The sequence below is a fragment of the Dipteris shenzhenensis genome, chromosome 32 (genome assembly GCF_047967505.1).
Source record: "Dipteris shenzhenensis isolate YYH24624 ecotype China chromosome 32, Dip_SZ_1.0, whole genome shotgun sequence".
In the NCBI taxonomy this organism is placed as follows: Eukaryota; Viridiplantae; Streptophyta; class Polypodiopsida; order Gleicheniales; family Dipteridaceae; genus Dipteris; species Dipteris shenzhenensis.
Window position 1 is genome coordinate 3,822,937 of NC_141627.1, and position 18,855 is coordinate 3,841,791.

Sequence of the window (18,855 nt, forward strand, 5' to 3'; positions counted from 1 at the left end):
TCTATGATTTATCACATCAATCATTCAAATTTCAATGTCAAAGACTCAAATGATAGATCAAAATTCAGAAATGACAACTGTAGGCTCAAGGCTCAAGCCTCAAAAGAGTCAATACAAAACAAGATCCATCATCCATAATCCATATGTAATAGACTATAGTAAATACAAAACATGATCAAAAAATATCTATGTGGCTGGCAGCAGCTGCTCAATGCTGGAGCCTGGCATGACAAAATCCTAGACCTAAGTGCTCCAAAAATCACTCATCAAGATCATCCATGGAGGAGTCACGTGTCTCCTCCAACTCATGAGAGTCAGCCTCAGATGAAGAAAGGGTAGGATCGTGGTCCTTTGCCTCTACTGAAGTGGAAGCGATGGATCCCCCCCTCTACCTCTGAGAGCGGGTGGTGCAGCGGGTGTTGTGGCTCGGCACTGTCAGCTCCTCATAAAGCAAGGTGTACATATCACACTCATTCCGTGGGATCTCTGGGATGAACCTCTCCCTCCTGATGTCGATCTCAACCACATTCACCTGCGAAGGCTCCGGATGTCGGGCATTCCTCTCAAGGAGCTGGAGGTTGCAATGACAAAACACCAACCGCTCTAGCCGAGCGGTACTCAGCCTATTCCTCTTCTTTGTATGGAAGAGGGCCCAAGTGCTCCAATTCCTCTCACATGGACCCGAACTGCAATCCTGTGAGAGCACTCGAATGGCGATGCGGTTCTGTTATTGAAATGCACATACAATTAGAAATTAGAAGTTAGAACTAAGTGGAAAGTTGAAACAAGAAAGATGCACATTGTACTATGTAGACTGTAGTTAAGGGTAGTGAATTACCAGCGTGGGAGCACAATTTCCATACTTCTCCCACCATGAGACTGGCTGTAGCTGAGTCTTTCGAAGCTTTGCAATCTCTCAACCAAAGCTTCCCGTCTGGTTGCGAAAGGCCAAGAGATCATCCTCTATACATTTCAGCATGTGCACATTACCACCTGTCAAGTTCCTGATGTATGTCATGAAGCCTTCGTCTAGCTCCTCGTTCTCGTATTGCTCCTCATCTCGCCACAAAGGATGCAATACATGTGCTACTGCATGAATCGGCCTGTGAAACCAATCCCATCGCCGATTCCACACAACCTTGATTTCATCAACCCTTTAGAGATCAAACCATAAGATAAAAATGGACAAAAAACAAGAGTCAAGAGTCAAGACCAATGTAAAGACTCAAGAGTGAAATAAAGATAAGAAGTAAAGCAAGGGTGGTCAGGACTGAGAAGACTTACTTCTCTGCTCTCAAGTAGTCTTGCTTGTCGAGAGCCTCCCCAATCTTGTCCATGTACTCCTATAAAAGGCCTATAGTACTGCTCTCCATGTCTGTAATGCGTAACACTGTGTAGATGGGGTTGAGAGTTTGGACCAACCCCTCAACCTCTACCCACCACTCCTCTCTCATGACATCACGCACAAAAGCTCTTGCCTTGGAGCTCTCTCTCTCATCCCACTCTAGCCATTCATTTGAGTAGACAGTGCGTACCAACTCTCTGCGGACTCGCAAGAGTCTCTCAAGCACAATGAACATGTATGCAAATCTGGTGGCTGCAGGCTGCAATAGCTCAAGAGTGTTGTAGGCCCGATACATGCTCAAGACTTTTGGCCTCTTCTTCACAAACCTCACCATGCTTTGTCCTGTGCAAAAGATGGCTTCAACCCATTGTATTTGACCTATGTCCTCAATCAATAAGTCGAGGCTATGTGATGCACAAGGGGTCCACACAATGGCTGGAAATTCAGCCTCTAGCATAGAGCCCATAGACTTACAATTACTTCCATTATCTGTCACCACCTGCACAACATTCTCACGCCCAATTTGCTCTATATCCTCCCTTATATGTGTCCAAATAAATGCACCTGTAACTGTGAGACCTGGGAGGGAGGCGTCAACGGTTTTCAAAAACATAGTGCCTTTGCAGCATTACACCAAAACATTGTATACATTTCTCCTGCGTACATCTGACCACCCATCACACAATACAGTGCAGCCATACTTTTTCCATGTTTCCTTCAAGGGCTCTAGCTGCACTTCTATGCATGATTTTTCCCGCTTTAGCTCCCGTGTCCACAGAGCCTCAGATGTAGGGCCATCCCACTCGCATCCAATGCGGCTGATGGCCCTCATGGTCTTCCTCCATTGATTTGTCTTGACCACATGAAAAGGAATGGCACGCCGTATGAACATCCGGGTGAGCTCTCTAGTTGCCTCTACAATTGCTTGCTTTTGAAATCCTGCTTGGATGCTAGCCCTTTGTACAATATTTATTGTAGGGGTGTCTTGTGAATGTGATACATCACCTGGCAAAGGAGTCCTCCTTGCATGCACACCCGACACTGAGGTAGAGGAGAAATCTGATCTTGTGTCTCTGCCTCTGGCCCTCTTTGCTACTGCTGCTTGACTTGAACCAGCTTCCTCTTGACCACCCATTGCTGTAGATACTTCCTCTTCGGGAACGACCAAACGCTTACGCCTCCACATTTCAAGACTTTCCCGAACATCTAGAGGAACAAAGGGGCATGTCCCTACATCTTTGTTTGGAACCTGAGCAAGATGGTCCTTCACACGGGTGACACTCCCCGTTTTGACCAACCCACAGTACTTACATCTCCATTTCCTGGAGCCACCAGATCCTGCATAACCCCCCACTTGCTCCACATGCTGCCAAAAAGGATCTGGAGTCCGAGCCATAATACCTGTGCGGTTTGAGGTCGGGAGACTCGAAGAGATTCGAGAAGTGGAGGCTGTTTTTTTGGTCCTGCAGCCCCTTCTTGCTTGGTAGAGCTAAGAGGGGCCAGGGCAAAGGTGGAGGCCGGCGAGGTAGAGGGCTGAGGTGGAGGTAGATGCGTAGAGGAGGGCAAGGTAGAGCAGGCTGCAGCTCCAAACGGATGAAAACACTGGCGAAACACAGTAGGCAAAACGCAGCGCGGCGGAAAAAGAAAACAGGTCGCGGCCCACCGGTCGGGTTATAGAAACCCTGGAAAAAACAGAAAAACGGAAACGCCGTTTCCGGGGACGGAAACGTTGCAACGTTTCAGCATTTCGCCCAAGCCGAAACGGCGTTTCTGGAAACTATGACTCTAGCGAAGATCTATGGGCACTTCTAGAGAGAGAGCTCAGCAGTCATACAAAGGCTCGGGGATGGCGGGCACTAGGACAGGAAGGATTCCAGAGGCAACACTCTACTCTAGATCACATATTCACTCTGAGAGCTATCATTGAGGAGACGAGGTCCAGACACCAAAAAGTCTACACATGTTTTGTAGACTTTCGAAAGGCCTTTGACAATGTCCCGCAATCCTGCATGATCAAAAGACTACAAGAGATGCTGATTCCAGAAATGCTGATTTGGGGTGTGGTGAGCTTATATGAGTCAGTCAGAGGCAAAGTCCGTGCCCCAGGTGGTTTATCGAACTGGGTCGAGAGCACGATCGGGGTCAAGCACGGCTGTCCACTTTCACCAACCCTCTTTGGACTTTACATCGATGAGATCACATCTTTCATAGACTGCCTAGGAGGCGAGGGATCACTACTGGCTGACCTCATGATACAGATATTGATGTACGCTGATGACATAGTCCTCATATCATCTTCAATGGAAGGGGTACAAAGACATCTGGAAGACCTAGAGGTGTTTTGCAGGGAGAGAGACTTGACAATCAACCTTGGGAAGACCAAAGTTATGGTCTTTGTAGGTGCGGTAGGTGTGGGAGAAAGCACAAGAGTCGATGCTGAAAAGCTGTCACGTCAACTAGGAAGAAAGAAACGAAAGTACAAGGTACTTGAAGATAGATCCTAGGACTAAGTGTCCTAGGTGTCACATAGGACTAAATGTCCTACGTGGCATAAAAGGCACTAAAACACTAAAGTGCCTATAACTATGTCTACAAGGCATCACTACAACGGGGAGCAGTGAGTGTGGGAGCAAGCACAAGAGTCGAAGCTGAAAAGCTGTCACATCAACTAGGAAGAAAGAAACGAAAGTACAAGATACTTGAAGATAGACCCTAGGACTAAGTGTCCTAGGTGTCACATAGGACTAAATGTCCTGTGGCATAAAAGGCACTAAAACACTAAAGTGCCTATAACTATGCCTAAAAGGCACATACCAAGGCCCATAGGGCATCACTACAACCGGGAGAAGATGGCCTACAAAACCCCCTCCATGGTATGGGCTGAAGTATTCTAGAAATGTCTCAGAATACCTGGTATTTTTTGGTCATGGTGGCACATGTTCATCCAAAAGGATATAGCCACCTATGAATGTATAAGGTATGTCAGATCATGTAACAAAGGGAACCAAGTGTAAAGCCCATCGGAAGACTTCGAACTTGGGACGAGGAAGTGCCTTTGTAAACATATCTGCTATGTTGTCCTCTGTGGGAAGGTAGGACAACTCTATGTCTCCTGCTGACAACCGCTCTCGAACATAATGATAGTGAACTTCAATGTGCTTGGTACACGCATGAAACACTGGATTACGCGCAATGGCCAAAGCACTCTGGCTGTCAGTGTAGACCATAGCGGAGGATGTCTAGCGAATACCAAGATCTGTAAGTAACTGTCGCCGGCATATCTTGTTTTCAGAACCAACAACCTCAAAGCCAGGAGGTTGTGTCACATAAACTTCTTCCTGCAAATCCCCATGAAGAAAGGCAGACTTGATGTCAAGCTGGTGCACTTGCCAATGGTGATGGGCTGCAATGGCAATAACACATCTGATAGTAGTAATCTTGGGAGTGGGAGCAAAGATCTCCTCAAAGTCAATGCCTTGTTGTTGGGCATACCCTTTTGCAACAAGACGGGGTGACAAGCTTGCATCCTGATTCATTCTCAACCATATTCAGCCACCTCTGAAAGCATGAGAACACTTCAGATTTGGCTTTTAAAGCATATACCCAGCAATATCTTGTGAAGTCATCAATGAGAGTCATGAAATATTTGTACCTCCCAATGGCATTTGTCCTCATTGGGCCACAGACATCACTGTGCACTAGCTGCAATTTCCTTAGTGAGAATTTTGGACAATTCTTTTGAAAAGGAAACTGATGCATCTTACCCAAAAGACAACCCTCACACACATGTTTGGAAACTGTGTGAGCTTGAGGTACATCATTTGCCATGCCGTGTGAATGTAACTTGGCAAGAGCTCTATAATTGAGATGACCCATTCTCTCATGCCAAAGATGAGTTTCAGCAAGCTGTGAATCTGAAATAGCAAATGCTTCAATAGAGAGTGCAGCTGAGTGATCATCAAGGTGATAAAGCCCCTTTTTCAAAGTGCCAGTAAAACTATGGCATTGTCATCACGAAGATCATATACTAGGCATCTATATCCATCAAAAATCACTCTGAAACCTAGGCTTGCCCATAGGCTTGGAAGCCTTGCCTTTTCATGTCTGTTGTGAAGCAAATGCATGATCAGGAATAGTAGCTTTCCTATTAGCACGACTTTGCTCTTGCTGCAAAAGCAATGTGACTAGCTGATCAAAAGAGTAGTGGTCTAGATTACCCATGGCCATTAATTGAAGGGTCGTCGCAAACCCTTGATATGTATATGGCAGCCCATTCAATGTGGTGCTAACAAGCTGAGAAATTTGGCACCACCTCATCAATATTGGCAAGTTGTTCCATGAGGTCCTTCACCTTTGTCAGGTATGCATCCATAGAGTCACCTTCATTCATATTGACTTCCTGCAATTGCCTTCTTAAATATGCAACACGTGCCTCATTGCGAATCTGATAAAGAGAAGCCAATTTGTCCCAAGCATCCTTTGCTGTCTTGCAAGACCGGATGTGTGGAATAATGATTCTCGTGCATGATAAAGCAATACACGAATGTGCATTTGCATCTCTTGCATCCCATCTTGTTTGTTCCTGAGTTGGAGGAGCAACAGCAAGAGTGCTAGAGGATAAAGCATCAAGAGGGGTACCCTCTGCAGAGGGACCAGTAGTAGGGGCAGCCACTGTAGCATTGGCTGGCCTCAGATCAACCCCAGAAACAATATTCCAAAAATGCCTTGCAACAAGAATATGTTTCGTGAGATAAGATCACATCAAATAGTTGGTGCCATCCAACTTATCATCTTCACAAAGAATGCCAGATAGATCATGATTGTTGCCTGCCATTGCAAATGGGATACCTTGAAAAGAAAAGACCTGAAAACTGCAAAGAGCTGGCTATCCAAAAATGACAGCAAATGTCTGCAAGTAAATGTTATGCAAATTTCCAGGCCAAGTCAAAGGGCAAATGCAAATTTGACCCAAATGTGACTGTGTCAGGCAATGACCGCTGCAAAAAACAGCAAATCTGGCAAAAGCCCCAAATGTAATGAGGGCAAACAAGCCAAAAAGAGGACAAATACAGAAAAGCCCCAAATTTTGCTGAGATTTTGCAAATGTGACCCAATGTCTTGCAATCTGACCCAATGTCCTGCAAATGTGACCCAATGTCCTATAATCTGAACAAGAAATTGCAATCCAAATCCCAAAGCTCCAATGTCTTGCAAGAAATTGCAACCAAAAGAAGGGAAATGAACTGAAAATCCCAAATTTGCCAATGTCCTGCAAAAGCCCCTAACCTGCAAATGTCTGCAGATGACTGCAGTGAGACCCAAAAAGGTTTATAGCAAGCAGGAACCAAGAACCTGGTTCACAGCCAATGCCAAAACAAGTATGGAACCTGTAGGTAGATTCGCACATGCGAAACTGTACGGAACACCCGGAGCAAGTACAAGCTGTACTGTCAACTGTTCTGCAAGTACATGTGTACGAAAAGCAGGTACAAGCTACTGACGGCTGATCTGCAGGTATACCCATACGAAACAGGTACGGAGCAGATACGGTGCAAGTACACCTGTACGGAATATGTATGGCGCAAGTACCTTGTGCGGAGGAGTTGCTACATAGGTACGGTTGTACGGCACATGTACCGTTGTACAGTGCACATATCGTTGTACGGCGTAGGTGCTGTTGTGAGTAGGTGCGATGGGCAGAGCAGCAAGGAACGAATCTATACAGCAGGGCATGTGATTTGTACGTTACTTGTACAATCGTACGGACTGTACGGATAGCGGGCACATCAAGCTGTTGATAGCTGGGAGCAATGCAGGTCCTGGGAGCTCTAATACCATTGTAGGTGCGGTGAGTGTGGGAGCAAGCACAAGAGTCGAGGTTGAAAAGCTGTCACGTCAACTAGGAAGAAAGAAACGAAAGTACAAGGTACTTGAAGATAGACCCTAGGACTAAGTGTCCTAGGTGTCACATAGGACTAAATGTCCTATGTGGCATAAAAGGCACTAAAACACTAAAGTGCCTATAACTATGCCTACAAGGCACATACCAAGGCCCATAGGACATCACTACAACCGGAAGAAGATGGCCTACAGTCTTCAACACCTCACATACAGTGGCCCGTTGACTCAGCTTTACTTACCGTGGTGAGGCAGTGGAGATGGTGCATTCCTACACATTTTTGGGAGCAGCCTTCACAGGACCCCTTTTCCCGATGATGCATGCAGCCCAAGCACGACTCACACGAGGGCGGTGCTTTGGTCCGGCTACAGACAGTGCTTCTAGGCACACTTCCAGGACCCATTGACGAAGGGCTGGCTCTTCGACACACTAGTGCAACCGGCTGCCATGTATGCAACACCCTTCTGGGGATGTGATCTACCGAAGACCGAGAGGAGGAAATTTGAGCGGCTACAAGTGGATATGGGGTCTAGGATGTTTTAGAGTAAGCCCTCAATTCCACATGAGATAGTACAAGCAAAGTTTCATCATGACTCCTCTATAGGTTGACAGACAATGACACTCATCTACAGAGTCTGGGACTTGCCTCGATGGAGACTATCGAGACTCACCCTAGAGTCATCCAGACAACTAGCAGAGAGTGGAGCAGACACATGGTATACACGGATGTCAACATGGTTTACCAGGCATGGTATTCAGATGGACAAGCTTCCCCCTTTTTAGTACAACATGGACACGCCTCATAAGTCGATCCTGCGAGATGAGATTAACCGTATCATACGGTTAGATCTCCTCCAACTCCATACATCTCGGACTTTGAGGAGTACCAGGAGCTCCCCACCAAGTCCAAATTCTATCGCGACCACTTCCTGAGAGTATCGGAGGAGGGATTCATCATCAGACCCCAATATCTCGAGGACAGAGATGTCTCGCATGCACTGAGGATTGCCATTGGACAGATGTGTGTTTCATCCCATCAGTTGAGGATTGAGACGGGGAGAGCAACAGGTAAACCCATAGAGCAACGGATCTATACGCTATGCACACTAGAAGTAGCTGAGACAAAGGAGCATTTTCTATGTACCTGCATGCCTTCATGCAAGTCTTTGCCATCATGACTTCGTTGTCTTCTACTCATGGACAAGTTTAAGGGGGAAGGTCTTCCCACATGGCAAACCAAAATGCAGCTGCTTCTTATGCGTGAAGGAGTTTGGGATGTTGTTGAGGATGACCAGGTTGAGTTACTTGATCAGCAACACCAAAGGATTTGGAAGTAGAGGAATGCTAAGGCCATTGCCCTCATTGGTCTTAGCTTAGCCAACTCTCTCATCCATTATGTGGATTTCAAGTCGACAGCTAAGCAAATTTGGAATCTGCCTCCAAACTTTGTTTGGTAATAAAATCAACAACTCTAAAGTCTTTCTAAAGCTCAAGTTTTATAATTTGAAAATGGAAGAGAGTGATGAGTTGAGTGATCATCTAGCCCGGTTTCAATCTCTTGTTCAACAACTATCAAGTTTGAAAAGTGTGCCCGATGGTTGTCCTTATGAAGAGTATGCATGGAATTTCTCGCTTTGAGCAAACTCTTGAAGTCCTTCGTCTTGCCACTACCATGTTTGATGATATGGTGGCACTCCTCATTGAGAAGGACCGTTGCAATAAGGAATCCTCTCTTGCCTCTCCTAGCGATCAAGCATTAGCTTCTACAAGCAAATGGAAGACCAACAAGAATATTATTTGTAGGTTTTGCAAGAGGAAAGGACACATTGAAGCTTATTGCTTCAAGAAGAAGGAACAGGAACAAGAGAAGCACCATCCCAATCTCCTTGCTGAAGAAGAAGCTGAACCTCAAGAGCCCCTGTTGGAGATACATGCAGCTAGGTTCACAGCCTCTCTCTTGAGGACGAGGATCCTTTCAACCAGGGTTGGGCTTCTAGGCCCCTATGCTATATGTGTTTGTGTTGACTCAATAAAGGTTCTCAGCCTTGAGTTGTCTCTCTAAACTGAATGTATTTGGAGTCAATAAGAGGTACTCTACCCTGGGTTGTCCCCCAAAAATGAATGTATTGTCTTTTACTTTAGTTTGATGATATTGACCACCACTTCAGAGTAAGGAGGATTGACAAGTGATGGTTCGCCCTTGTCGGTCGCAAAATGACTAAGAAGTCACTATCACACGGGAGGTGTTTGGGATAGTCGAAGGAGGGGGGATTGGTCTACTCTTGCGTGTTATGTCTCACACTCTTTACTCTGAAGGGGGGTGTTGGAGATATCATAGCCAAAGAGTGTGTTGGTGTGATGTGTTAGTGTGTAGTACTAGGTGATCTAGTACTAGTCTATGTGTGAGTCATGCGTGAGTGCCACGTGTCATCATGGGACTTATCCCATATGCACTAGGTGCTAGTGTGTGAGTGAGTAGCTATAAGGCTTGTACTTCCCTTATCTTGATATACTTGATGAATGAATAAAAGCCTTCTTTATGTCTTCATTTGAGCATCATTTCCTCACTTGCTTTACGCAGATGACGTAGCTCTCTTGTCTTCCTCAGCAGAGGGGCTCCAGAGACACCTTGACGCACTACAGTCGTTTTGTGAGTCTCATGATTTGAAGGTCAACTTGGGTAAAACCAAGGTTATGATCTTCAATACATCTTGAGCCGTCATGCACGATGAGCATTTTACATTTGATGGGTCCCCTGTTCAGGTAGTTTCATCATACACCTATCTTGGGGTCGTCTTTCCCGGACCCATCTTCACTATGAGACCCGCGATGCATGCACACCTGAGCAGAGGATATGCTTCATTGGCTAGACTAGAGAGGCAGTGCTTCCGCTCTCACTTTTAGGATCCACAGACCAAAGGGTTGCTTTTTGACTCCTTGGTCTGCCCAGCAGGGATGTATGGCAGTCTATGCTGGGGGCCAGACTTGTCGGATACAGAGTGCGCCAGGGTGGAGCGGCTACAGGTTCTCATGTCATCACGGATGATCTGTGGTAAGCCATCCGTCCCTCACCAGATCATTCGCGCGGAGTTTGCGTCACCCCCTTTACAACAAGATGCTGCATTTCATGTCATTACATATCTGTACCGAGTCAGGGAGTATGGAGATTACACATCCGGGCGTAGCAAGATACCATGGCTAGCATTGTCCTCTTCTATGGCACTTGCAGCAGGGGGAGACCAGAGGTGTTTGTATGCAAGCACAGAGAGATGGTTTGCAGGACTAGGGCTCCACATGGACAGACTACCTCCTTTCCAGTACAGCATGGATGCTCCTTTCTCTCCCCTCCTATCACACGAGGTCAACAAGGTTATCCATGAGGATCTACTACAGCTACACACATTGCGGACTTGGTTGGGCCCGAGTGATCTTCCAGTGAAGCTAAGCTTCTACAGAGATCACTTCCTACATATCATAGCGGAGGGTTTCATTGATCCACCAGGATACATGCAAATTTACCTACCCCACTCACTGAGGATCTCCCTTGGGCAGTTCCAGGTCTCTTCACACAGACTTGGTATCGAGAGCGGCCGAGTAGAGCAGGGAGAGGTGCATATGCACACTGTGTGACATGCAAGAGGTTAAGACGGAGGAGCACTTCATCTTCAGGTGTCATGTTTACTATGAGATCCGAGGGCGTTTCTACTGCCTCTTCAAAGATAGTTATGGGGTTCAAGCCCGTTTCCTCTCCTACCCAGACCAGCGATGTTTGGCTGGTTTCATTCATGAGGTGCTCGGACACCGAGATAGGATACTCCGAGCTCGAAGACAGGAGCAGACTTCTCCAACTGATACCTCTCAGAGCTCTATCACGGAGTTCTTTCAGCCAAATCACATAGACCCCCACGAGGCGAGACCTCGACGTGAGCGTGACCCGGAGCCTGTGACCCAACAGCCCAGACAGAGGGTTGATTCACAGATCATACTTGGGGACATCCCCTCCTTGTTTAGGGTCGGAGCCCGACCAATGGGGGTCACAGTGGCCCTGGTTAGACACAGAGCTACGACCAAGAGATGTACCAGGACTGCACCCTTGGGGGGGCAACAGCGCTTTATTGCTGGCCTCATGCCTCCACCTCCACAACCTCATCCATCCTGATGTCCTGCTGCTGGTGATGATGATGATGATGGTTATAATGATGTCGACGCTGATGTTGAGATTGATTGATATATACAGTCGAGATATGACTATGTTGTACTTAGGATTTAGTACTGCATTCTGCATTGGTGTGGATGCTCTTTTAGTAGCTCCACTACCACACAGCTCATTGTATCAGGTTTTTCACAGTCTCATAGACCCATCGGTCTTCCGAAGACTTTAATAATCTCTCTCTCTCTCTCTCTCTCTCTCTCTCTCTCTCTCTCTCTTAGACACCGTTCCGAGAGCCCGCCTCATACGACGCCTACAGGATCTGGGTTACGACCAAGAGATCATTTGGGCTGTCATGGCACTTTATGAGCAAGTTTCAGGCAGAGTCCGGACACCATCTGGATGGACAGACGAGATCATGAGCATACCTTGTTTGGCCTCTACATCAACGAGCTCGAGACCGCGATGCAGGACACAGGGTGGGGTAGGCTGCTCTCTCACGGGCACGCTGATCTGGATATTACTTTATACAAATGACGTGGCTCTCTTGTCTTCCTCAGCAGAGGGGCTCTAGAGACACCTTGACACACTACAGTCCTTTTGTGAGTCTCATGATTTGAAGGTCAACTTGGGTAAAACCAAGGTTATGATCTTCAATACATCTCGAGTCGTCATGCGCGATGAGCATTTCACATTTGATGAGTCCCCTCAGCTCCCCTGTTGAGGTAGTTTCATCATACACTTATCTGGGGGTCGTCTTTTCCGGACCCACCTTCACCATGAGACCCACGATGCAGGCGCGCCTGAGCAGAGGATATGCTTCATTGACTAGACTAGAGAGACAGTGCTTCCGCTCTCATTTTCAGGATCCACGGACCAAAGGGTTGCTTTTTGGCTCCTTGGTCTGCCCTGCAGGGATGTATGGGAGCCCATGCTGAGGGCCAGATTTGCAGAGTGGGCCAAGGTGGAGCGGCTACAGGTTCTCATGTTATCACGGATGATCCGTGGTAAGCCATCTGTCCCTCACCAGATCATTCATGCAGAGTTTGGGTCACCCCCATTACAGCTAGATGCTGCATTTCAGGTCATTACATATCTGTACCGAGTCAGGGAGTATGGGGATTACACATCCGGGCGTAGCAAGATACCATGGCTAGCACTGTCCTCTTCTATGGCGCTTGCAGCAAGGGGAGATCAGAGGTGTTGGTATGCACGCACAGAGAGATGGTTTGCAGGACTAGGGCTCCACATGGACAGACTACCTCCTTTCCAATACAACATGGATGCTCCTTTCTCTCCCCTCCTATCACACGAGGTCAACCAGGTTATCCGTGAGGATCTACTACAGGTACACACATTGCGGACTTGGTTGGGCCCGAGTGATCTTCCAGTGAAGCTGAGCTTCTACAGAGATCACTTCCTACATATCACAGCGGAGGGTTTCATTGATCCACCAGGATACACGCAGATTAACCTACCCCACTCGCTGAGGATCTCCCTTGGGCAGTTCAAGGTCTCTTCACACAGACTTCGTATCGAGAGCAGCCGAGGGTTATCCAGGGAGAGGCGCATATGCACAGTGTGACATGCAGGAGGTTAAGACAGAGGAGCACTTCATCTTCAGGTGTCCTGTTTACTATGAGATCCGAGGGCGTTTCTACTGCCTCTTCAGAGATAGTTATGGGATGTTGGCCCGTGTCCTCTCCTACCCAGACCAACGATGCTTGGCTGATTTCATTCATGAGATGCTCAGACACCGTGATAGGATACTCCGAGCACGAAGACAGGAACAGCCTTCTCCCTCGACTGATACCTCTCAGAGCTCTATCACGGAGTTCTTCCAGCCAGATCACATAGACCCCCTCGAGGCGAGACCTTGACATGACCGTGACCCGGAGCCTGTGACCCGATAGCTTAGATAGAGGGTTGACTCACAGATCACACTTGGGGACATCCCCTCCTTGTTTAGGGTCGGAGCCCGAACAACGGGGGTCACAGTGGCCTTGGTTAGACGCAAAGCTACGACCACGAGACGTACCAGGATTGCACCCTTGAGGAGGCGACAGCGTTCTATTGCTGACCTCATGCCTCCACTTCCACAGCCTCATACATCCAGATGTCCTGTTGCTGACAATGATGATGATGATGATGATGATGATGGTTATGATCATGCCGACGATGATGCTAAGATTGATATATAAATATGACTATGTTGTACTTAGGACTTAGTACTGCCATTTTGCATTTTTTTGCATTCTGCATTGGTGTGGATGCTCATTTAAAACTCCACTACCACAGTTTATTGTATTAGGTTTTTCACAGTCTCATAAACCCATTGGTCTTCCGAAGACTTTAATAAACTTTCTTTCTTTTCTTTCTCTCTCTCCACCATGTTTATAACATTGAGGTCCAACCTATCACACCCCCCCCGCCACCATGGCATGAGACAGCCCAACAGACACAGATCCGAGACATTACAGACGAGCCACCACTGTGCCAGGCTTAGTCCCAACTCTCAGCCTACTTCAACGAGTTACTAGTCTTTGGTTTATATCCGATTTTTGCTCGACTATTGAGCTATGTAGATCAGTTTAGCACTCAACAAGGGCATAGTGCGCCCTTTGCTCCAACCCACTGAGGCTTGTATGAGATTTTTCTTTTGGTGTACTTTGTACTTGGTCCCATAGGCCCGCGAGGCCTTACGCGGACGTTAATACATCTTTCTTTCTTTCTTTCTTTCTCAAGAATCAGCCCTCAGCCTTTGCCCTCTCTCAATTCATCCCTCCCTCATCCCCTTTTCCCCTCTATCAGCCCTCTCAATCGCTATTTCATTATGTATTTATGTTATTGCATAACCATGCGGGTTAATAGCAGTGACCTAGAGGGGTGTGCGAGGGTAGGTTAGCCGCAAGGGTTGACGGTTCGGATCTCCAAGTGGTTGTGGTCTTCAACGGCTGCTTCTCTAACCATCAGACGGTTCTGTACGCATGCTATTACAAGCATTCTGAGGTCATTGTGTACACAGATGTTGTGCGAGCTATTGTTCCGGAATATAGTGTTCTTCAACGTTCTCTCATTCTCTTGCATATCTGTATTCCGTTCTCGTGGATGTTATGCGTATCATTTGTCTTTGTTTCCTGTAGCGTCTGCGCATATTTATGACGCTACACATTAGCGATCACGATGCGCATTCTTACCATCACACAAGGATTTTGCGATCGGGCAATTGAGCGCTCATGTCATCCGCTCCTTGCCGTCATTGCGGATGCACTTCGCATGTAGGTTTGCACGCAGTTGCACTCACTCCGGAGGAAATTCGGGAGCAGATTGCTGCGGAAAGGAGGCACATCTGTGGATTTCAAGATGAACTCGATCGGATGCGATCCGACCCCCAACACCCTGCTTACGGTCAAGTGAGTACAGAAATTCCAGTGAAGAACCTCATCCGGTGGTCGTGGCAGCACATTTTGCGGTTGTTATCTTCCCAATAAACATGCATGCGCACACGCTCCAAGGACCTCCTGATCCCTTGACACCGACGACGCGACTGCGGCGGCACAACAATGATCCTGAGCATGGAGACCGCAGTCCGCAAGAAGCTCCGAGAGGGGTCAATTGGAGTCAACGTCCACTTGCTCAATCAGTTTCACCGCCAAGGCTGCGGGTACAGGTCTCGATTGATGCACGCCGGGTGCTGAGTGCATCTTCGTCTCCAACATCCATCGTTCCTGTAAGTGTAACAATAGGGGCTGCAATGTCTTCTCCCTCTGTATCTCCTTGCCTCGCTAGCAGCCTATCATCATCCTTCTCCTTGTTGATCATTTCTAGGGTCACTTCTATCTTCTCAAATCCCCTTTCCTTGATTTTGGAAATGAGACGCAAATTAGTATGGATGTATCCTAATTTCTCGGTATTCTTTGGAAGCAGCCTATGCCTTCTTTTAGTATGGATAAGAGAGAATGTGCTCCAATTCCTCTCACAAGGAGAAGCACATGTGCCTTGCGAGAGCACTCGAAGAGCTAACCGCAGCAAATTTGGTGTATGAGCCCCAAATGTCTCCCACCATTTCACCCCTTGGTGCATTCTCTTTTCATCCTTTGCAATCGCACGAGCAAATATGTCTGACATGGATTTGTAAATATCCAATTCATCACATAAGGTGCCTTGGCTGTCAACATCATACTTGGTGTATCACTCTATGGCATCCATCCACCCATCGTGCACCTCCTTGTCACTATTTGGATTTTTCTCTCTCCAAATGGGATGGAGAACAAAAGCTGCCGCATGCAATGGAGAATGCATCATATCCCACCTGTCAACACACAAGGCTCTAACATCAGCCAGCTTTGAGGATTCAATCCCATCAATAGTTGCCATCTTCTCAACCATCCGATCAGTGAGTTCATATGCAAGTCCCATGGTAGCCCCTTCCCTATCAGCCAGGCGAAGGATCTTCAAAATAGGTGCACAAAGCTTCACAATGAGTCTTGCATCTTGCCAAAATGAGGCACCCAATATAATAGAAGACAAATGTTGTGCTTTCACAGTGCGTGACACCTTCTTCTTGCAATACTCATCACTGACAACCATGCGGCGCAATCCATTGTATACCCTCTCATCCAAGAAATTTGCTAACATGATAAACATGTAAGCAAACTGTGTTTGTGCTGGCTTCACCAATTCCTTCTTGCTGAATTTTCTATACATTGCTAACACGGTGTGTTTCCGGGTAACAAATATCACAATCATGTTAGCATGTACCAACACTGGCTTCACCCATGCAAGCTTTCCAACATCCTCAAACAAGAGGTCAAGGCAATGGCATGTGCATCTAGTATAGAAAATGTGAGGCCACTCTTCCTCAACCAATTCTCCTGCCCACACACAGTTAGATGCATTGTCCATACACACCTGCACCACATTTTCAGCCCCAACATCAAGAATGGCATTTTTCAGTATCTCAAAGATGTATCATGTACTCCCCTGACTTATAGTGCCCACTTGTGTCCACGGACTTCAAGAAGGCTGAACCAAATATGCATGAGACCATAATATTGATTATAGGCCAGCGCCGAGTGTCAGACCAGCCATCACAAAAGTTATGGTGCAGCCATATTTTTTCCACTTATCCCGGAACTGTAGCATCTCTTGATCTATGCATACTACTTCATTAGTTAGCTCCGTTGTGCACAAAACATTGTGGGATCGAGGCTTGAAGGTAGGCCCAACTTGGCCAATGGCATGAACCATCTCCAAAAAACAAGGGCTCCTCACCTTCCGATGAGGAATATCCTCTGCAAAGAAAAAACGACGAAGAGCAATGTATGCATCCTTCCGTGCTTGTGACTCGCATGCCTTGGCCAAGGTTCCCTTTGACATCTTCAACTTCTTTTGCTTTGGCTCATATGCACTGCCAGATGCATTTCCACTTGCAGTACCACTCACTCAAGCATCTCCCAAATCAGCCACATCTTCAACAAGCTGTTTTGCAGCAGTTTTTAGGGCCACCTTTGCCTGCAATCTTCGACAAGTATCTTTCACATTTTCGGGAGGAGTGGTACACTTGTCAACCCCCAAGCCTATGAGCCCAAGAAAATGTGCCCTTATACGGGTCGGTCCCCCATCCCATGAATGAGGGAAATATTTACATTTACAAGTGTATTGGCCCTTCCCCAAAGGCTTCAAGGCCTCTACAAATTCCCATTCTGGTCCTTTTTGTCTTCCCATTTGCAGATCTGCAAGCTGCAAATTTGCAAAAGAGGGCAAATAAGGCATTGGGCAAAGGAACAATTTCCAAAGAGGGAACTTGAAGCCCTTGCAGGCTGCCCTGTTAGATGGCATCAACTAAAGAGAGAGCACTTGCTGCAAAACGGGAAAAAAGAGCAGCCATTGCAATTACCTTGACGCTTGGAGCAAGTAGAGCGTAGAGGTAGGCTGTGGGCTGCAACTGTACGGTGACCACTCACCTCTAAAGCAAGTAGAAGAGGGCAAAGGGCTGGCTAAATAGAGGGCAGCAAGGTGCTGAAGAAGAGTGAAGGGCTGAGGGGACTCGGGAGTCGGGACTGAAGAAGAGGGCAAAGGGCTGCCTAAATAGGCTCTTGAGAAGAGGGCAAAGGGCTGCCTAAATAGAGGGCAGCAAGGTGCTGAAGAAGAGGGCAAAGGGCTGCCTAAATAGAGGGCAGCAAGGTGCTAATGAAGAGGGCAAACAGCTGCCTAAATAGGCTCTTGACGCAGCAAGGTCAGTGTGCAAGCAGCGAGTCAGTTCATGGGCGTAGACTGTAATACGTACGGCCTTTCTTGGGAATCGAGAGCCTTCACAAGGACGTCGTACGGATTAGAAAATAGCAGCCAAGTAATACTATAAGGTACGCATCCCGATCCCCCCCCCCCAAAAAAAGTCACATACGGAGATCCGTACGGACGGCTATACGAAATCCGTACGGGAAAAAGGACCGTACGTGTACGGATGCAACTATGCCTACGGTTGCGACGGGGAACGTCAAGTATGCCAAATTTTCGGGGGGAAAGTCGGACGACCCCGATGCGCATGTCCGGATGTTCAAAAAGGTGTATGGGATCAACAATCCGGGAGCTGTGGTACCGCTCCAACAAGAGGCGGTTTTTGAGTCAACTTTATCGAGTAAGGCGGCATGCTGGTTAGCAGAGTACGCAGTGAACCATTTCGCCACATATGATGTGGCCCGTGACACATTCTTGAGGCGATTTCATCAAGAAAAAACGATTCCGCAAACTCTGGAGAGATTGCATAGCTTGGAGCAAGGCGCTGAGGATGTGGAAGGTTATGCGTCCAAATTCAATTTACTCTTGCAACGTGTGCCTATGGCTCAAAGCCCTACTCAGGAGATACTCACTGACTACTTCATTTCAGGGCTGTCACGAGATCTGCGGACGGCGCTGGCCATAGTGGATCAAACGCAGACAACGCTCGTGGTGGTCATGGTGCAAGCAGTGCGAGTGGGGGAATCATTGCACGAGAGGACATCCAGGAACCGCAAATCCAGGAAGAGCAAATCCAAGAAGAAAATGTCCAAATCAAAGAAGTCGGATGACAGTGAGGAAGATTCGGTTGCGACCAATTCGAACGAAAGGTCTGAAGGTACCAATTCGGAGGATTTCGACTCGGAAGCAGAGACGAAGACCCGAAGAGCCTCTAAAGGGGGTAAGGGCACGCTAGTGGCTTCCGAAGAAGGATCCGTACCTAAAGGCTTGAAGGGTATATGGTGCACTCACTGCCGCAATCCTAGTCACTCTGCAGTCGAGTGTGCTCTTAACGCCAATTGGTGCGCAATTTGCTTGACTAATACACAATATACGGTGGGATGCCACTACAATGGGCATGGCCAGAGATGGTTGGTCAGCAGCAAGATGCGGCTGCGTTTTTTGTGCAAGAAGAGCCGCAGCAGCAAGCGTTCCAGTCCTAGCAACAGACGTTCCAACGAG

The 18,855-nt window shown here is 47.4% G+C and overlaps 1 protein-coding gene and 2 pseudogenes across 2 annotated transcripts in view; all 3 read right to left on the reverse strand.

The window, feature by feature from the left end:
• Positions 1-18,855, reverse strand: part of LOC147880193 (guanine nucleotide-binding protein subunit gamma 1-like) — a 74,836-nt gene that overhangs the window by 41,002 nt on the left and 14,979 nt on the right. The gene's annotated exons all lie outside the window — the stretch shown is intronic.
• Positions 389-2,741, reverse strand: LOC147880194 (uncharacterized; annotated as a pseudogene).
• LOC147880195 (uncharacterized) lies at positions 15,031-16,773 on the reverse strand (annotated as a pseudogene).